Below are 22,298 nucleotides of genomic sequence, written 5' to 3'. Positions count from 1 at the left end.
TCTTCCGAACTCATCTCCAACTTATCTGCAAGCAACTTGGGCATATTCCATTTCTATTTGCTCTGTTTTCCCCATACAACACCTAGCCCATTTCCAGGAGGTCCAAGTAAAGCATTCAGTCAGGCCCAATTCTAGAAACAAACCAAAACCTCAGATCAATTCTTGATATAGTATAAGAAAAAGTACCTTTTTTTCTAGATAGTTATAGAATGGAAATGCCAGCAAAATATATTAGAAGATTAAATAGTACACTGTTTTTTTCATATACAAATGAGATTCATGACTATATCAATTTTGTTTGAAAAAACAAATCTAGGGTATTTTGACAACTTCTAGCGAAAAATCAATTCAGATACTTTAATCAGAAATAACTCTCATGATAAGTACCATTTATTTTTTCTTAAGTCTAACCTAAAATTTGCACTCAAATGTGATTAGAACTCTTTTCAAATACTTGATACCATTTAGAATAGTGTTTAGAATTCTTCCCTCTAACCATTCAATGTCATGCCTATACCTGGTGGAAATATTTCTTCTCTTTGAAAACATATTCCGAAATCTTCATATCGAATTTAAGTTAAAGATTCAAAGCTAAAGTTAGAAGATATAGCCACATAAATAAATTTGTACAGTGATGACTCATAATTATAATAAATGCAAACATTGTAACTCAGAGTGTCTACCTAATAGTTGGTATTGTACCTATTAATAGTTGGTATTGACGTAATGATCAAGAGTAGCCAACATGAGAGACTTTTTTTCTCTGAAGCATCTGGTTGGTAGTACCATGTTTGTTGGTTTTAACTTTGCTAGGCAAAATGCCATTTAGGGTTTTGAGGGGTTTTTTAAGAAGTGGGGGAACAACCTTCAGCATTTTTTTCTTACTAAACTCCATTCATGTCAGAGAAAGAGAAAATTGCTGGCTGGAGAAACCAGAAGCCAAATTTGCAAGTGAGGTCAAACAAAATACGAATAAATTCTTGCAATATGCATATAAAATGCTTTCATTTTCACAACCCATTTAACAAGTAGGTGTTTCCCGCAATGCAAAAATACATTAATTTTTTTTTCTTGCCACACCTCTACAAATTGCTTTTGTGTAATATACTGCACCATAGGATACTTACTCAGAGAGCTGATGCAAAACCTCATTTTGAGAAACAAAAGCAGTGTTGATTTCTATGGCAAGAGAATGAATACTACATTCCAAGTTGATTTAGGATCTGACAGTTCAAATCTAAAATAAGTTACTTGGAAGGCCCACTATCTTTTTTCCCTGACCTTGGGTATTTACAGCATTTGTGACCTTGAATGAAAATGAAGTCTAACACTAAGAATGTTCTTCATCAGCATGAATTAGCAGTTTTTTAATGTATGTTTCTGTGATCATCAGTTTATTTTCCAAAGTGTAATTTCCATCTCCCTAAATCAATTTACCCAGCAGCATGTTGCGAATGTGACTAATTTCGTCTGTGCCTGTGCTTAGCATTATGTTGCTACAACAAGACCACCTGACAGATTTTTGAGACTAGGAAGTTGTCCATTTCAATTAACAGGACACCCAGGACATTTCCCTGTCAGGATAATGAAAGTATGCACTAAATTGCCTCCTCTCTGCAAAAGAAGAAAATATTATGTGCTGTTAAAATGAAGTCAACTTCCTTTTTTTTCAGAACACAAAGTCTTAGCATAAAATGAATATAAATCATGGAAAATTATACATAAAAATATACAATATATATTATATGTTGTTTGTATTATGTATATTATATGTGTGTGTGTCTGTGTGTGGATTTTTTTTCCTCCACATTATAGTGTATGTGCCAGGCATCCTTTCCTAATTCTTCGACATCTATAGAAAAATGGATGGATTATGGACACAGTCATCAATTCATAATGCTGATATGACCTGCTGTTACCTGTCCATAGCAACAGATTTGTGTTTCCTGTGGTTTGGAGAGGAAACACGTAGAAGAAAATGCATCATTCTAATGTTTAAGTATCGTTTACTTTATGAACCCTTTGAAGAAACCTGCAGCGTTTAATTCCTCCTAGGCTATGCCTAAGCAAGGCAACCTAATGGGTGGTAAAGTAGAAACATGGTATGACAAAGGCTCCAACTGGTTTCATGAAGAATTGATGCAGTTTTGCAATAATGCTTTAATAAGATTAGAAACTCTGACATTTTCTCATCCTCCGTCAACATTGGTGCATGCTGGACTTTTAATATAGTTGCACATGTAAACCTTAGCTTTTCCAGTCCGATTCAGTTTCTCCAGGTTCTATTCTTGATAGATCTCTTTCTGTTAATAGTTTTTGTAAGCCTACAGGAGAAAGGAGAAAAGGGAAAACAAACTGAAGCAAAGCTCCTTTCAACTATAAAAACGTCCCTACAAATATATGCGGGCACTCTTTAGATATACCATTTTGTATGGTTAAGCCTCACAAACTCATCTCTGCAGCAAGGCTGCACATTTAGCTGGGAGACAACTGAGTTATAAAATTCGTTTTGGACTATTGAGAAAAGAAATGGAGCTAAAGGTTCGAGATTCTATCGTGAGCCCATAAAATAGGAACTTTTCCTTCTTCCGGTGAACTTCTCTCACTAATACTGGTTTATTTTCCTTTGTATGGAGCATGGTCATTATTAAGACACCTCGTAGGTTTCCTCCATGAACAGTGGCCCTTAATTAAAGTTGTGCATATATATGTAGTGATGAGATGAGCCTGACGTTGTGCAAACACCTCCTTTCTTTAAAAAACAATCCAATGATTATTTTATAGAAAAAGAATAATAATGTTATACAGTTTGGGAGCTGAAAAGATGGATCTAACCCCTCAATAAATCATTTTAAAGATGAAAACTACTGTCCAAAGAGGTTGATTTGCTTCACATCAGAAAGTTATCTAGTGATGGGAGAACAGACAGAGCACCATCATCTGCCCCCTAGGAAAGCATTTTACTCTTCAGTGTGCTTAACAACTTGACAATAAAATGAGGGATTCAGAAAACGTATAGTTCCTAAATCTAGACTTTGTAAGGAAATAATTTATCATAACTCATATTTTTATTTTTCAAAGAGCTGAATTTGGTCTAAGTACCAAACTTATTCATTAACATTTTTATTCTATTGCCAATATAAGTGCATTTCTTATATTCTAATGTCTCTTCTGCTTTTTCAAAGCATCTCAAAATCTGCCATTTTGTTTCGTCACCATAGCTCTCCAATAAGGTAGCTATTCATATCTTCTGTATTTTGCTTCCCCCCCCCTCACTGAGGACACTGAAAAAGAAAGAGGTAAAATATAACCCTACCAAGTTCACAAACCAATCTATACAGACAATGACAGTATAACTGTGTGTCAATGAATTTGTAGAAGGAAGTATAAAAGAGGAAACTTACTTATACCAACTATTGACTAATCTGTGCTAAACTAGTAGGAGCTTTATATATGTTATTTCATTTAATTCTCTGTGAAGAATTATCTCAGTTTCCTACATGATGTACTAAGTCTCAGACGGTAAATAATTCAACTGAGGCCTTAAAACCATGTAGAGGCACAACTAAGATTCAAAATCAGGATTTTTACTACAAAAACAAATGCTGGGTGATCTAGACTAGTGGTTCTCAAATTTGGTCTGGGGACCCCTGCAGGCCCAAAGACCTAGTCTATGAGATCAAAACTATTTTTATACCTTTTCAATCTCATTGCCTAATGATTTTACAACGTTTTCCAGAGGTTATGTGACGTATCGCAACACAACAAATTGACTAAAGCAGCAGACATGAGACTTCAGCCACCTTCTATTAAGATAGAGATTTTAAAAGATTTGTAAATGTGTAAAACAATGACATTGCTTTCACTAATCTTTTGTTTTGGAATATAGTTACGTTTTAAAACATGTTAACTATATTAACGAGTTATACTTTATTGTTATTTTAATAAATTAATAAAATTTTACATTTCTTTTAATTTTTACTAGGTTATGTATATGCAGACGTAACACATACGCAGCAGATCTCGTGGAATCCTTGATAATTTTTTAGTATATAGGAGTTCTGAGACTAAAAACATTTGAGAACCACTATGTTAGATGAAGCCTCCTCATTGAACAAAACAACCCAGGACCTGTCTTTCAAAGGACAAGAAAATCTATGTGTACATCAGTCTTAGTGCTAGAAATGACTTTTAGATAAAACTTTGCTGCCATGTTGTTTTTTCACTTAACTTATCCTAGAAAGAAATCAGCAATTATTGTTCTTTTCTTGGAGGTCCTGAGTTATGAACTGTCACTATAATCAGGTATTTAAATCTAACTCTTTTGACTTAGTTTTAGCAAAGGTCTCAAAGGCCGAGAAGGAAATGAGAGGTGATAAAACCTGCACATTCCAAAGTGAGGGGCGGTAATCTACAAAGACAATTTTTTTTTTGGGGGGTGGTACGCGGGCCTCTCACTGTTGTGGCCCCTCCCGTTGTGGAGCGCAGGCTCAGCGGCCATGGCTCACGGGCCCAGCCGCTCCGCGGCATGTGGGATCTTCCCGGACCGGGGCACGAACCTGTGTCCCCTGCATCGGCAGGCGGACTCGCAACCACTGCGCCACCAGGGAAGCCCTACAAAGACAATTTTTAAAATTAGTTTGACAATATCTCTCTTACCTGGATGAAATAAAAGGGTCGAAGTAGGTTGTTATTTCCAGGTTGTTGGAAACTGAATAATTTCTTTAAATATAGTTGTTAGTATGCTGAGTCTTTATGGGGGCAGGAAAAACACAGCTTCCCTCTAGCCTGAAACCTAGAGAAAAGGGGCTTTAGAGAGACCATCTGAAGATCCTCACATGATGGAGTCTCTGTGGCCCTGCAGTTGATGCCTGGCCCACAGTAGGAAAAGCCAGAATGTAGGATATTGTGACTGGCTCAGGCCTCAGATGGAGGAACATGAGGAGACTTCACTGAGAGCAGTCTGGACTCAGAAGTTTACAGGGCCAAGTATGGTGAGCATTTCCTCTGGGATCAGGTATTGAAGAAACAGCCTGGAGTTGTTTTTAGTCATTTTAAAATGTTTTATTATTATATATTGTATAATTCATAGTAATACATTTATTATTACATAATTATGTTATTTCATTCCTACAGAAAAGTTACGAGACTACTACTAAGAATTACCGTACACTCTTTGCTAAGATTCGGCAATTATGTCTATGCTGTACCATTTACTTTATCATACCCTTTCTTCATCACTTTCTCCATGCGCGCACACGCACGCACACACACACACACGCACATATACACACACACACTTTATTTCTGAACCATTTGCCTGTAAGCTGAAGACATCATGCCTCTTTATCCCTAACTACTTTAATGTGTATTTCCTAAGAATAAGCACATTTTCGTATATAACCACAGTGTAGTTATCAATATCAGGAAATTCCTCATTATTATCATAGTATCACCTAATCTATAGCTGGAATTGTTTCAGATTTTTCCCAAGAAGGGCATCCTGACCCCACCTCGGGGTAGAAATGCTGATCTCCCAAGGGTTGAGAGAGGAAGTATGAAGGGGGAACAGATGGAAATGCATAGGTGTCTAACCCAGCCTTGAGTGACTGGCAAGGATTCTAGGAAATTGGGATTGGCGATAGAAAGGACTCATTCACTGAAGAACAATTCAAAGATTTGTTTTCTGGGAAATGGGATTGAAAGAGGTACCTAGCCGACCAACAGCAAGGCAAATTTAAGCACAGATTGGAATGCACCTATCACAGGCTCCTGGTTGTGCTTTCTCTTTATTGTCAGAATTGATGGAGGAAACCAGGGCTATGCTTCTTCAACAGGTAGAGATTACTTATGCTCAGTGGCCAAGACTAGCTGCTGTATCAATATCCAAAGCCAGACTTTTGCTTAACAGTATGTATCTGTAACATATCTTTACCATTCTAGAGCTATAGAGACATTTATTCATTTAATTATGAAATATAAACTAAATGTATATATTGTAAAGTCCTAGACTAGGAATACATTCCTGCAGTCTCAACATTCATTCATTCATTCATTTATTCATTCAACAAATACTTTCTGAGAAGTACCATGCACCAGACTTTCTAGGTGCTAGGAAAATAGTATTTGACTAAAATGGCCAAGATCCTTGCTCACCACGAAGTTAGTTAGTTACTTTCTAGGGTGCATTCTGTTGTCCTTGTTGAGCTTATCTCTGCAAGGGGGATGCTTCAAAGATGTTTTGTTATATCTGTGCTATAGTTTTTATGCTGTAATGATTAAGAAAGAATTTGGATCAGAGAATGAAGCTAATGGAGAATTTAGTCCAGCTTTTTTCCACTGTAATGATGTATTGTCTTCTTGAAGTCCCGCTGTTTGCTACATATTTTATTTTTTAATAGCTCCAAGATAATAGCTACTTAACCCTGCATTTATTGTGTCTTTTTGACAGTCAATTGCAAAGCAGAATACCCTTATTTTTTATTTATTTATTTTTAATAAATTTATTTACTGATTTATTTTTGGCTGCATTGTCCTCGTTGCTGAGCAGGGACTTTCTCTAGTTGCAGCGAGCAACATCTACTCATCAGTGCAGTGCGCGAGCTTCTCATTGCAGTGGCTTCTCTTGTTGCGGAGCATGGGCTCTAGGCGCACGGGCTTCAGTAGTTGTGGCACATGGGCTTAGTAGTTGTGGCACACAGGCTCAGCAGTTGTAGTGCACAGGCTTAGTTGCTCTGCGGCATGTGGGATCTTCCCAGACCAGGGCTCGAACCCGTGTCGCCAGCATTGGCAGGCAGATTCCCAACCACTGCACCACCAGGGAAGCCCCAGAATACCTTTATTTAAAATATGCTTATGAGGGACCTGGCTCTGCCCCAGCAGCTGAGAGGAGCTGGGTCTCCTCAGGACCCCCTGGAGCCTTGGCTTCTGGAACAAGCAGGGCCAAGGCCATGCTGACAGCCCCAGCTCTGGGATGACAGGCATCAAGTCCACAGTAACGGAAGCCTGGTCTTCTCAGGACCTGCTGGGAGGTGGTGCCACTGAAGGAAAAGGGTCTTGGGGTTCTGGCTAGGTGTCAGGCCTGAGGCTCTGAGGTGGGACAGCTGAGTTCAGGAATTGGTCCACCAGAGACCTCCTGGCTCCATGCAATACTAAATGGTGAAAGCTCTCCCAAAGATCTCCATCTCAACACTAAGATCCAGCTCCACTCAACAACCAGCAAGCTACAGTGTTGGACACCCTATGCCAAACAACTAGCAAGACAGGAACACAACCCCACCCATTAGCAGAGAGGCTGCCTAATATCATAATAAGGTCACAGGTACCCCAAAACACACCACCGGACACAGTCCTGCCCACCAGAAAGACAAGATCCAGCCTCATCCACCAGAACACAGGCACTAGGTCCCTCCACCAGGAAGTCTACACAACCCACTGAACCAACCGTAGCCACTGGGCACAGACACCAAAAACAACAGGAACTACGAACCTGTAGTCTGCGAAAAGGAGACCCCAAACACAGTAAGATAAGAAAAATGAGAAGACAGAGAAACACACAGCAGATGAAGGAGCAAGGTAAAAACCCACCAGGCCAAACAAATGAAGAGGATATAGGCAGTCTACCTGAAAAAGAATTCAGAATAATGATAGTAAAGATGATCCAAAATCTTGGAAATAGAATGGACAAAATGCAAGAAACAGTTAAGAAGGACCTAGAAGAAATAAAGATGAAACAGACAATGATGAACAACACAATAAATGAAATGAAAAACACTCTAGGTGGGATCAGTAGCAGAATAAATGAGGCAGAAGAATGGATAAGTGACGTGGAAGATAAAATAGTGGAAATAATTACTGTAGAGCAGAATAAAGAAAAAAGAATGAAAAGAACAGAGGACAGTCTTAGAGACCTCTGGGACAACATTAAACACACCAACATTCGAATTACAGGGGTCCCAGAAGAAGAATAGAAAAAGAAGGGGACTGAGAAAATATTGGAAGAGATTATAGTTGAAAACTTCCATAATATGGGAAAGGAAATAGTCAATCAAGTCCAGAAAGCGCAGAGCGTGCCATACAGGATAAATCCAAGGAGAAACATGCCAAGACACATATTAATCAAACTATCAAAATTTGAATACAAAGAAAAAATACTAAAAACAGCAAGGGAAAAATAACATACAAGGGAATCCCCATAAGTTAACAGCTGATCTTTTAGCAGAAACTCTGCAAGCCAGAAGGGAGTGGAAAGACATATTTAAAGTGATGAAAGGGAAAATCATACAACCAAGATTACTCTACCCAGCAAGGATCTCATTCAGATTCGATGGAGAAATTAAAACCTTTACAGACAAGCAAAAACTAAGAGAATTCAGCACCACCAAACCAGCTTTACAACAAATGCTAAAGGAACATCTCTAGGCAAGAAACACAAGAGAAGGAAAAGACCTACAATAACAAACCCAAAACAATTAAGAAAATGGTCATAGGAACATACATATCGATAATTACCTTAAATCTGAATGGATTAAATGCTCCCACCAAAAGACATAGACTGGCTGAATGGATACAAAAACGAGACCCATATACATGCTGTCTAAAGAGACCCACTTCAGACCTAGGGACACATACAGACTGAAAATGAGGGGATGGAAAAAGATATTCCATGCAAATGGAAATCAAAAGAAAGCTGGAGTGGCCATTCTCATATCAGACAAAATAGACTTTAAAATAAAGACTATTACAGAGACAAAGAAGGACACTACATAATGATCAAGGGATCAATCCAAGAAGAAGATATAACAATTGTAAATATTAATGCACCCAACATAGGAGCACCTCAATACATAAAGCAAATGCTAACAGCCATAAAAGGGGAAATCGACAGTAACACAATCATCATAGGGGACTTTAACACCCCACTTTCACTAATGGACAGATCATCCAAAATGAGAATAAATAAGGAAACACAAGCTTTAAATGATACATTAAACAAGATGGACTTAATTGAGATTTATAGGATATTCCATCCCCAAACAACAGAATACACTTTCTCCTCAAGTGCTCATGGGACATTCTCCAAGATAGATCATATCTTGGGTCACAAATCAAGTCTTGGTAAAATTAAGAAAATTGAAATTGTATCAAGTATGTTTTCTGACCACAATGCTATGAGACTAGATATCAATTACAGGGAAAAATCTGTAAAAAATACAAACACATGGAGGCTAAACAACACACTACTAAATAACCAAGAGATCACCGAAGAAATCAAAGAGGAAATCAAAAAATACCTAGAAACAAATGACAATGAAAACACGACGACCCAAAACCTATGGGATGCAGCAAAAGCAGTTCTAAGAGGGAAGTTTATAGCAATACAATCCTACCTCAAGAAACAAGAAATATCTCAAATAAACAACCTAACCTTACACCCCAAGCAACTAGAGAAAGAAGAACAGAACCCCCAAAGTTAGCAGAAGGAAAGAAATCATAAGGATCAGATCAGAAATAAATGAAAAAGAAATGAGGAAACGATAGCAAAGATCAATAAAACTAAAAGCTGGTTCTTTCAGAAGATAAAAAAAATTGATAAACCACTAGCCACACCCATCAAGAAAAAAACTGAGAAGACTCAAATCAATAGAATTAAAAATGAAAACGGAGAAGTAACAACTGACACTGAAGAAATACAAAGGGTCATGAGAGATTACTACAAACAACTATATGCCAATAAAATGGATAACTTGGAAGAAATGGACACATTCTTAGAAACGCACAACCTTCCAAGGCTGAACCAGGAAAAAATAGAAAATACAAACAGACCATCACAAGCACTGAAATTGAGATTGTGATTAAAAATCTTCCAACAAACAAAAGCCCAGGAACACACGGCTTCACAGGTGAATTCTATCAAACATTTAGAGAAGAGCTAACATCTATGTTTCTCAAACTCTTCCAAAATATAGCAGAGGGGAAGACTCCCAAACTCATTCTACGAGGCCACCATCACACTGATACCAAAACGAGACAAAGATTTCACAAAGAAAGCTACAGGCCAATATCACTGATGAACATAGATGCAAAAATCCTCAACAAAATACTAGCAAACAGAATCCAACAGCACATTAAAAGGATCATGCACCATGATCAAGTGGGGTTTATCCCAGGAATGCAAGGATTCTTCAATATATGCAAATCAATCCATGCGATACACCATATTAACAAAATGAAGGAGAAAAGCCATATGATCATCTCAATAGATGCAGAAAAAGCTTTGGAAAAAACTCAACACCCATTTATGATAAAAACCCTCCAGAAAGGAGGCATAGAGGGAACTTACCTCAACATAATAAAGGCCATATATGACAAACCCACAGCCGACATCATCCTCAATGGTGAAAAACTGAAACCATTTCCACTAAGATCATGAACAAGACAAAGTTGTCCACTCTCACTGCTGTTATTCAACATAGTTTTGGAAGTTTTAGCCACAGCAATCAGAGAAGAAAAATTAATAAAAGGAATCCAAGTCAGAAAAGAAGTAAAGCTGTCACTGTTTGCAGATGACATGATGCTATACACAGAATCCTAAAGCTGCTACCAGAAAACTACTAGAGCTAATCAATGAAACTCGTAAATTAGCAGGATACAACATTAATGCACAGAAATCTCTTGCATTCCTATACACTAATGATTAAAAATATGAAAGAGAAATTAAGGAAACACATTGCAACAGAAAGAATAAAATACCTAGGAATAAACCTACCTAAGGAGACAAAAGACCTGTATGTGGAAAACTATAAGACACTGATGAAAGAAATTAAAGATGGTACAAACAGATGGAGAGATATACCATGTTCTTGGATTGGAAGAATCAGCATTGTGAAAATGCCTGTACTACCCAATGCAATCTACAGATTCAGTGCAATCCCTATCAAACTACCACTGGCATTTTTCACAGAACTAGAACAAAAAATTTCACAGTTTGTATGGAAACACAAAAGACCCCAAATAGCCAAAGCAATCTTGAGAACGAAAAACGGAGCTGGAGGAATCAGGCTCCTGGGCTTCAGACTATACTACAAAGCTACAGTAATCAAGACCATATTGATACTGGCACAAAAACAGAAATATAGATGAATGGAACATGATAGCAAACCCAGAGATAAACCCATGCACATATGGTCACCTTATTTTTGATAAAGGTGGCAAGAATATACAATGGAGAAAACACAGCCTCTTCAATAAGTGGTGCTGGGAAAACTGGACAGCTATATGTAAAGGAATGAAATTAGAACACTCCCCAACACCATACACAAAAATAAGCTCAAAATGGATTAAAGACCTAAATGTAAGGCCAGACACTATAAAACTCTTAGAGGAAAGCATAAGCAAAATAAGCAAATGGGACCTAATGAAACTTCAAAGCTTTTGCACAGCAAAGGAAACCATAAACAAGATGAAAAGACAGCCCTCAGTATGTGAGCAAAAATTTGCAAATGAAGCAACTGACAAAGGATTAATCTCCAAAATTTATAAGCAGCGCATGCAGCTCGATATCAAATAAACAAAAAACCCAATCCAAAAATGGGCAGAAGACCTAAATAGACATTTCTCCAAAGAAGATATACAGTTTGCCAACAAACACATGAAAGGATGCTCAACATCACTAATCATTAGACAAATGCAAATCAAAACTACAATGAGGTTTCACCTCACACTGGTCAGAATGGCCATCATCAAAACTACAAACAATACTTGCTGGAGAAGGTGTGGAGAAAAGGGAGCCCTCTTGCGCTGTTGGTGTGAATGTAAATTGATACAGCCACTATGGAGAACATGTTCCTTAAAAAACTGAAAATAGAACTACCATACGACCCAGCAATCCCACTGCTGGGCATATACCCTGAGAAAACCGTAATTCAAAAAGAGTCATGTACCACAGTGTTCACTGCAGCTCTATTTACCATAGCCAGGACATGGAAGCAACCTAGATGTCCATCGACAGATGAATGGATAAAGAAGATGTGGCGCATATATACAATGGAATATTACTCAGCCATAGAAAGAAGTGAAATTGATTTATTTTTAGTGAGGTGGATGGACCCAGAGACTGTCATACAGAGTGAAGTAAGTCAGAAAGAGAAAAACAAATAGTGTATGCTAACTCATATATATGGAATCCAAAAAAAAAAAAAAATTGCTTCTGAAGAACCTAGGGGCAGGACGGGAATGAAGACACTGATATAGAGAATGGACTTGAGGACACGGGGTGGGGGAAGGGTAAGCTGGGACAAAGTGAGAGAGTGGCATGGACTTATATATACTAACAATTTAAAATAGATAGCTAGTGGGAAGCAGCTGCACAGCACGGGGAGATCAGCTCAGTGCTTTGTGACCACCTAGAGGGGTGGGATAGGGGGGCTGGGAGGGAGACGCAGAGGGAGGAGGTATGGGGATATATATATATATATATATATATATATATGTATAGCTGATTCACTTTGTCATAAAGCAGAAACTAGCATACCGTTATAAAGCAATTATACTCCAATAAAGATCTTAAAATAAATAAATAAATAAAATATGCTTATGAAATGTTTCTTTAGGCAGATAGAATTCATGCATTCATAAGCTAAAGCCCACATGTATGCACACTAATTGATTTTTATGAATACCAAGTGTGAGTGTTGTTTTCTATCCAAAGTTCTCTGTGTGGTTTTACCATTTAGGCAGCACTGATTTGTCTAGAAGTATTTTGACATGGTACACGTACTAAACATGCAAGCCTGAATTCAGAGTAATTTTCCCTTAAAATTACTTAGAGGCAAAAAAAAAAAAATTATCTGAGCCATCATTACTCTTAGTTCAGTGTGAATCACGTGCCTCATCAACATGATTCCATTTCCTCTAAGTTCACTCTAAAAACTCTTCAACTCAAAGCCAAAATATAATGATATTTGCTTGTTAAGCTTTATAGAAGCATTGGAAAGCCCTGAAATGAGACTTAAATTATATTGAACATTGGAGTTTCCAATATCCATTTTTAAAATCATTAGTAACTAAGTTTAATGGCTTCCTTTGGGATTGTCATTCTAGACTCAAATCTAGAGCGAAAAATCTGAAGTATACTTTGTGTATTATTTTACACGGTAAAATTAAAAATGTAATTTGATTTCTTGATCATATGTGTATGTGTGTATATATACACACATACACATTGACATAGACACATGCATATACACATATATGTACAACGTGCATATGAAATAAGTGTATATTTGTGCATCTGTGTGTTTTTATGCATATATATAATATACATGTATATACAGGCTGTTTTATTCTGACACGCATGCAGTGTATACACATATATGTTTATATACATTCGTGCGTAGAAGAGCTATTAAGCAGTAGAAAGTGATAAAGACTATCTGACTCTAGATCTTTTTCCGTCTTTTTTTAAATGCCAAACACTGTACCTGTGTAAGTTACCTTTTGAGAAGGTTGGTAATATTGATGCATTTGTACATTGTTGGAAATTGTATTGTGATACTGCTAAAGAGAACTAGCTTATGTCTACATGTGAGTGTGCAGTTGCTTCAAAATGAATCTTCCTCCTCAGTGCTAGATGTCAGGGACTGAAAATAGATATTAAAAAAGACCCTTGAAATATAAATGCTGTGGCATAATAATATTATAGTGAAGAATTATATTTTAAATCTTGATTTGTTAATTTTGTGCATTCTTTATTTTAGTTTCTCTTTTCTTAAGGAAATAGTACTATTCAAGCATGTAAAATTGCTTGCTTTTCTAAGTTAACAGATTGGCTACAGCATTTGTGCTTCTATTTGAACACTTTCAAGAGAGAAGAAAGTTATCAACCCATTCAGAATAGAAATTATGTCTGTTCTATAAACATATTTCAAGTACGCAGTTATTATTGTTTCCCGATCAAGGAGACTTTAGTGTCCCGGTTATAGAAATGAGGAAGATGAACACTCAGAGATAGTTTCATTCTGTGAGTGTTCAATGCATTTGTATATTGATCACTGAAAAAAACTTGCCCATTCTCATCCATTTAACGTGTTCTTTCCTGATAAAGAAAATGCCATTCTGCAGTTAGGAAAAAAACAACAGGCCATTATTAAATTTAAAAAGCACTGTGCCTTTATTTTATTGGAATCACTTAGTTTATTTGCCTGATTATTTGTTTTCAGCTATTAGAATGTATTTAAAGCTGCTTGAAAACCCACACAGCACTGAACACTGATATGTTCCTTTTACACCCTTTAGTAGATGCCTTGAAATTCTCCACATAATTTGGAAAATTATTGGGAAAATGCTTTACTCTGCTGCATTAAGGGAACTTAAGTTCTTGTTGTTTTGCTGTTTCTTGAGCACAACCAACTTTCCCTGCCTCAGACATGGTGCTTCCAATTCTCTCCACCCAGAAGGGTCTTACCTGGCTGCCCACACAGCTGTCTTCCTCACTTTAGTCTCTGTTCAAATATCTTTCCAGAGTGGCTTTCTGGAACCACCGTACCTAAAATAACCTCTCCAGCCTGCTTTCTGCTTGATTCTTTTAAGTCTTGCCTACCTATATTTTTCTTCATAGCCATTATTACTACCTGGAGTTATAGTGATTCACTTTCTTATTGATTCCATGAGGATAAGGATCTTGTGTGCTATATTCACCTCTCTCAACAGTGCCTGTCATATTGGAGGTGCTCTCAATATTATATATTTTATATATATATATATATATATATATTTATACTTATATATGTATCAAACCCATGCTTAATCAATGTAGAAAGCAAGTTGAAAACCAAAAGATTTAGGCAAGTGACAACCACACACACTTGAAGCCAATTTATGATTAAATAATACCATACCCAAAGTAACTGAAAAAATGAATTCCTTTTTTCACAAGAGGCAGGCAAACTAAAACATAATATGCTCTAGTTATTTTAACTTGTAACAAAAGAATTGTTATTTAAAAGCATAAAAAAGAAGCTTTATTAAGATAAATTCTATTTGCAACAATTAATATAAAGGTATGGCATAACATACCTTTATTATTTTATAATTGCTTTAAATAAATAGAGACCAATTTAGCTATGGGATTTGCATCAACTACTGGCCGAGTTTTAATGGTCAGATTGCCTGTCTGTGGATGGCGAGATCGCCTTATACCTTTCCAGGCTATATTTATTTGAGTTTGCCCATTTCTTTGTATAGGCATAGTATGAATTGATAAAGATCTCTGTATTTAATCGGGGTAAAAGAGCAAAAGAGGAGTATTGAATATCACCAAATCCATAGGACAAGATTACTGTTTGCTTGTTCAAGTAATATTATAGAAATACATGGTTATTTTAATCATCTCAAAGATGTCTCCATGAAAAATGTGTTAGAAAACTTCAGCAAAATAATGCATTGTTGGTTGACAAGCCACTTCAAATTTCCTTTCTGTGGAGTTATTTGTGTTCTATCATCCAGTCAGACCTTAGCAGAGATTTCTTTACTCCAATAGAAAAATACACTTTTCAACATAATCTTCTCACATTATTGTTGTCCTTCTGAAACTTTAAATTATGTAATACAATACATGTTCCTGGCCAGCCTAATGCTTTAGAAGTTCAAAATCCAAAAACAGATAAATAAACGAATATGGACAGAGCTAAACTAATATGGATAGAGCATGATCATTGGGTAATTCAGTGAAGATTTTGTGCTTTTCCTTAAGTAAAAACTACACTTTACTGCTGACCTTGTCTCCAGAGCAACAGAGTAGTTTAAATGGGAATAAGAAATAGAAAATGCATGTGGGGTTCCTGCCAGTCATTGTGGAATAATAACAGTAATATATTTTCTAAGAGCATTATTTCAAAGGGCTCTTTACATTAACAGTTGTCACACAAATATTTTTTTTCCTATATTCAGTGGTTGGAACATTTCTCTCTTATTCAGGAAGCTGTACAAGATATATTTGGCTTTGGAAGTCCTACATGGTAGTAGGATACTTTCTCCTTCCTAGGTAATTTCTACTAATGCAGATATCAATTATGCTTTCAAACTTTTCAATATCTCGCCCTGTGTGTTATGGGTAGTGCAGGCTGGTTTTGTTTTACAGTCTTTGTTAATGCGTTTGTAGATTGCATTGAAAAGAGTCTGAGAAAATTACTCCATACATCAGCATCAACAGTGCAGATTGTTTTTTCTTTTTTTTTTTTAAATCTACATACTGTGCTAGTGTACTACACTGTACAAATCAGTAAAAAAAAATTAAATGATTAAAGTTGGTTCTGGAAAGTTTTAGGTCAGGAGCAAACGTACTTTTTGAATGCTTCTCAAAATTGAGCAAGAGAAAGGGAAGTAAATAAAAACGACTGTGAAACCAAACATATATGCTGCTCTCTTCCTACCATCCAGATTCAGAAATACTTGTGACTTCTGACATGGTGATTAATGTAACATCACTTGTGAAATCAATGAAACTAAAATATTTTCCATACATTCATTGCTTTTCTCTAGCTAATGAACCTTAAATGAAGTTTTATTTATATAGATGTGCTAAGTGTGAACAGAGGAGGTTACTTGGTAATTGTAAGTTAATTAATTATAGGTGTAATAAATGTTTCTTTAAGAATTCCTGTGGTAACATTTTGCAAGTAAAGATAATGTTATAGCCAACTGTGTTATCAAGATAATGCTCTTCTTTACTCAACCATGTGTAGAAGAATAACCTTAACTGAATGTTGCAATGTTTCTAACCTGCATAGTATAAATTCTAATACATTTAAGTGCCATTGTGCTTAATTTTTTTTTTTTTTTTTTGCGGTACGCGGGCCTCTCACTGTTGTGGCCTCTCCCGTTGCGGAGCACAGGCTCCGGACGCGCAGGCTCAGCGGCCATGGCTCACGGGCCCAGCCGCTCCGCGGCATGTGGGATCCTCCCGGACCAGGGCACGAACCCGTGTCCCCTGCATTGGCAGGCAGACTCTCAACCACTGCGCCACCAGGGAAGCCCATGCTTAATTTTTATATCAGACTTGCTTCACTGTCTACCTGTAGTTTTCTTTTACCCTCCTGGATACAGATTGTCTATGCCACATAGAACAAATGATAGGACATTTTGTTAAATCAGGTAATGTCTTTCTCTTCCGTGTGTCATGAATTTCAGTGTTAAGAACACTTTCATGGAAGAAACAAAAAACATCGCACACTTTATAATACACTTTCAAAACTGCCTAACAATACTTTGTTATATTTTACTCAAATATTTTTATAGCACAAAGTGAAATAAAGCATTACCTAATTAGAAGACTACTACCCAATTGCTTTGCTACGTTGATCTTCTGAGAAACCTGCATTGGCTCCTTGTTACCTTCTGTAATCTCATTCTAAGATTGTCTACAATATGATCCAACCTACTTTTCCAGCCTTATTTCTCTCTCCTTGCATGCACCTGGTTCTCCTGCCATACCAGCCTACTGTCTAGAAAACAAAGATGCCTAGTGCTTTTCCTCCTCCATCGCTTTGCTTCTCCATAACTGGTCCCTCTGAGACGCTTTTCCCTATCAAAACTCAAAGAAAGAATACATCTTCCATGTACCCTAAGCCATTAGGGCTTTTGCTACTCCTTTGGATTTTAGTTTACATAAAGAGAACTCATTATAGTCTGCTTTAGGTAAGAGTTGTGAGTGGGTTCAACGCTCCCTCCCCCACCCTACCTTCTGGATAGAAATTTCTTGGGATTTCTCATTTTTGTATTCAGAACAGTGTTGGGCAGGTGCCTTGCCCAAAGTATTCCATCAGCAAAATCCATTAAATGAAAATATATCATGAAGGAATTGCATCATTTGCCTTGGTGAGGCTCTCACAGAATGAAAGAAATAAGAATAGTTGTTTAAACAGTCTTATGTTTAAATTAAATGGAGGGGTAAAGTGATAGTGTCAGCTCAGAAGTACACCTACATTGTCCTTAAATAATGACTTGATTTAGGTGAAACAGGTTCAATTTCCTTCAGATGTGTATCATGTCTCCAATATTGTTGCTTCAATTCTTATCTCCAGTCTGCGCTCACCTCCCATGATCACCATGTAGACTTTTGGAGCTATTGCTCATGTATATACACATACATACATATATGTATATATGTATGTATCTTTATTTATATTTTCTTTATTCCAGAAAGAATAAAACATTTGTATTTAATAACAGAATAAATGCTTATCCAATTTTAAGGATTGATTTACATAAATGACACCTACTAAATAACTCCTTGATAAAAGAGAGATGAATTAAAATAATCTCAAAATAGTATAATTTGCAATGAATTTAACTATGAATGGCACAATTATTTGATTCCTCCCATGTTAAGAGTCTGTTTTAAAAGTTGCTAAGAACATTTTCCTGACCTAGAGAGCTTGTAAATTTTATTATATACCTCCTGCAAATACTTCTGATCATCAATTTTAAATAATATTAAATTTGAGGTTGTGGTACACTGTGCCCGATGTGTTGATTGGGTCTTCTAAGTTAACTTCTTTTCTTGGCATTTGCTTCTTTTCAGTAAAGAAGCATGAAGACCATCCAACGTAGAAACGGCCTCTTAGGACCATGAATAATCTGTTATAGCTAATCAAAAAAATGCAGAATTTTATATTTTAGGCTTGAATGTCCCTAATTCACCAAGACAGTCACCTCTCACCCCTTGTTAAGGTGATGATCCATGTTAGTTCCCTATCATGTAACTTTCATATTAGACACATCACAGAACTAACCTGGCTTTTTCTTGTAGAACCTAAAAGAAAAGTGAGCAAGTACACAGATAATGGACAAGAGAGTAAGGTTTGAGAGGTAGTAGTTTTCTACCTGGGAGAGAGAGAATGTGGTGTGGAATAGTATAGAATAAGATATAATATTCTGCACTTGAAATGTCTGGAGTATATGATACCACCGCACCATCAAATTAGCAAGCTAGATTTTTAGTGAGAGGGTACTGCATAGAGAAGGGAGAGTGATTGGGTTCTTCAATTGTTTACTTCAACAGACATTTATTTAGAACCTCATATATGCCAGGCAACGTACTAGGTGGTTCCAAGTACCTTGTCATGGAGTTAAACAACCTCAAAAACTTCAACATGATGTACTAAGTGCTATGAGACAGATATGAATTGGCATTCTATTGGACAGAGACCTTTTCTTCTACTTCATTTTGTTCCACACACCTCCTAGAATGGTACCGCAGAAACACAAGGACATTTGTTGAGATTTGCCTGATTAGATCTAGAGATGGAACTGTGACTTGACTTGGGGCCACCTCCAGTATATGGACAGTAAGACTGTGATTTGTATTCAAATCGGAAAAGGTCTGTGCTTCCCATCAACCTCTGCCAACCAAGTTTACTATTCTTAATATAATTAGCATTTAAATGATTTCATTATGTTGACATTTTAGTCCATGTTATGATTGTTAGTAAAATTAGAAATCCACATGTGGTAGATGACACTTCATAGACTTCATTGAAGTCTATTAAAGTGAATGATTACATGATTAGTTTCTGAGTCTCCCCTATATCAAAGAGATGGAAGTGATGATAATAAAATCAGTTTCTTTTCAAAAATGACATGACCTTAAACTATAAATAAAGAGGAAATTACAATGCTGGGGGATTCTGTGGCAAAAACCAGAACACCACTGAGAAACACAGTAAAAGTTCACCTGCTGTAATATGTAAATCCAAAAAAATTTTTATTTTAAACTGAAGGTTGTTCTCTTCAGTTGAGTTTTCTATCAGTGGGCCCAAAACTCAGGCCCTTATAATCCCTGCCTAGAATCCTACCTCCAAGGGAATTTCCCTGTTCTAAGGAATTAGTTCTAAGGAATTAATCTTGATCATATTCCTTTTGTCAGTGAAAATTAGTCGCCATTCACATTAGACCCCTAAAGGATCAAAGAATAGAAGCTGGGAAACCAGCTCACCCATGTTATTGCCTCACTGGACCTGTTGTTATTCCATTCATTATATCATTTCATGGGTGAAATGAAAGTCTTTTTTCAAACCCAAGTGAAATAGTGTCAGATTTTTAAGTAAAATTTTATTGAACTCTCCCCCAAATTTCTAATGCTAGATCACTCAACTGCTTTCTCTAGTGAAAACTTTAGTGTGACTTAACTATACATTCCCCATGTAACTTGTTGGACATTCTTCATTTCTCTCAAATATATTTAGGTTTTTAAAACATCTTTGAGTTCTCTGAGTAAATTATTAATTCAGAATTTTATAGGATTGCATTTATGGTTATTTTGAGAAAAATAATTTTATCAGAATTAAGTGGTTTGTTCTTATAGCAAGTGTCTTATTTCGTTTCTTCTCCCCTTTGGTCTTTTCTATTTATCAATTTGTTTTCATCCACTGATGGAGGATCTCGAGTCTGGTGTTTTGAAACTGACTTCATGTGCATTCACTTTCAGAGTGGAGATCCCATTCTATTCTTTGAAATGCTTACCATTTCCAATACCCACACATCTAATTCTAAGAACTAGTTTTTAAAATGTGTTTTCTCCAAGTAAAGTTTTTTGGTTTTGGTTTTTTTGTTTGTTTGTTTGCTTTTTGTTTTTTGTTTCTTTTTAATTTCTAAACCTCTTAGAATTAAATAAGCATTGTCCATTTAAAGAGTTGAGAGTTTGGTCATTTGAGTTAACACAAACCTTTGTACTTTGGGGTCATCACATAACGTCTTTTAGCCATCCCCCTGGTATTTAGCTCTTAACGTAGGTATTTACTCAAATTTGGTTGACTCTAGTTAGAAAATGTATCTCTAGACATTCGTGACCATGCAACTTTTACTTCCTGCCTAATTCGATGTGAACTGTGTAGATGTTTGTAGGACAAATGTTTTATGCGTCTCATAAATATATCCTTGAAGGTAATCCCACAATAGCAAATCCTCATATGTAGATGAAACTATTATGTTGATTTAGAAATCTTTTGTTTAATGTAGGAATAATGCGATTCAGGTAAAAGTTCCAGGAGTAGTAATGAATTTTACAAAGGTTACGTGTTGAACATTCCTTGAAAAGACTTCTACTTTTAAGGCTTTTTACGCTTCAGAGATTAGATATATTCAATTACTTTTAGAAATCAAAGATACCTCAATAAATCAAGTAATCTAGTCTTTTTCCTTAGGGTAGGTATTGTGTTACCCCATCTTACAGATGAAGCAATTAAGATGCAGAAAGCATGTGAATTGCTTCAGGTGATACACACTGAATAAGTAGAAGAGGAATGTCTAGAAAATAGGCTTTTTACCTCTTCTCAAAGTCCATTCCAACACTACAGAGACTTCGTTGCAAAGGAAAAATGGGATTCAGATAGAGAGCTGAATGTAGATACTGACTCTACCATTTACTAATTCCAAAGAAGTTGTGACCTGAGTTTGCTCTCATGCAGAGATTTAACACCTACTTCACCATGTCCTTGTGAAGATGAATGTGACAAATATATGCAGTTTGCTGAGTGCAACTAATTAAATAGCAGTTATACTTGCTTTTTTAAATCATGCTGCTTCTCCAAAAATAAGCATATAAACCCCAACAATGAATCTTTGAAGAGGGCAGTTTTCATGTGAATATAAAGGCCCAGGATACTATAAGCAAATTTGTGTTGATTTTTTTTAATGTACCAGTAAGAAAGAGGTAAATAAGACAATGTCTTGAGAACTTGTTTAATGTGAGCAATCACTAGTTTTCTATTTTATCTCTACAATTTTTCCCCGATTAGAAGTGACTGAAGACCACTTCTTCTAGGCTATGGTTTTGTCACAGCTGGCCCTGAACTTCCAGCTTGGTACTTTCCCATGGTGCTGAACTAAACTCAAAACACGACAGAATTTGAACCAATCAGCATAGACCTGTAAAGATTTCATGCCATACCCCAACATCACGCTTATTTGGTCACTGAACTTTGTTGGGCTTGAATTTGCAGCAAATCCGTGTTTAAATGTCATTTTCTCTCCTTCAGTCTTAAATCTGTATATAGAATTGATGCCCCACTCCCGCTACCCAACCTCAAGAAATTGGGAAAGTTGAGTCAACTTATTTTCATTGTTTGTCACTTCATCATGTCTTATTAGGACAGGTGTGGTTTTTACAGCTACCTTGGAGCCCTTTATAAAGATATTTGGCTGGCTTCTCCTTTTCCCGCAATTATGTCAGCATCTATGTTATGTAAATATTCTCCACAGTCTCTAATTGTTGCAGCACCAGAATGTGTAGAGAAATCAAA

Source organism: Lipotes vexillifer, unplaced genomic scaffold (genome assembly GCF_000442215.2).
Source record: "Lipotes vexillifer unplaced genomic scaffold, Lipotes_vexillifer_v1.1 scaffold694, whole genome shotgun sequence".
Classification (NCBI taxonomy): domain Eukaryota; kingdom Metazoa; phylum Chordata; class Mammalia; order Artiodactyla; family Lipotidae; genus Lipotes; species Lipotes vexillifer.
The sequence above is the reverse complement of the archived record's forward strand: the minus strand, read 5'-3'. Positions refer to the sequence as shown.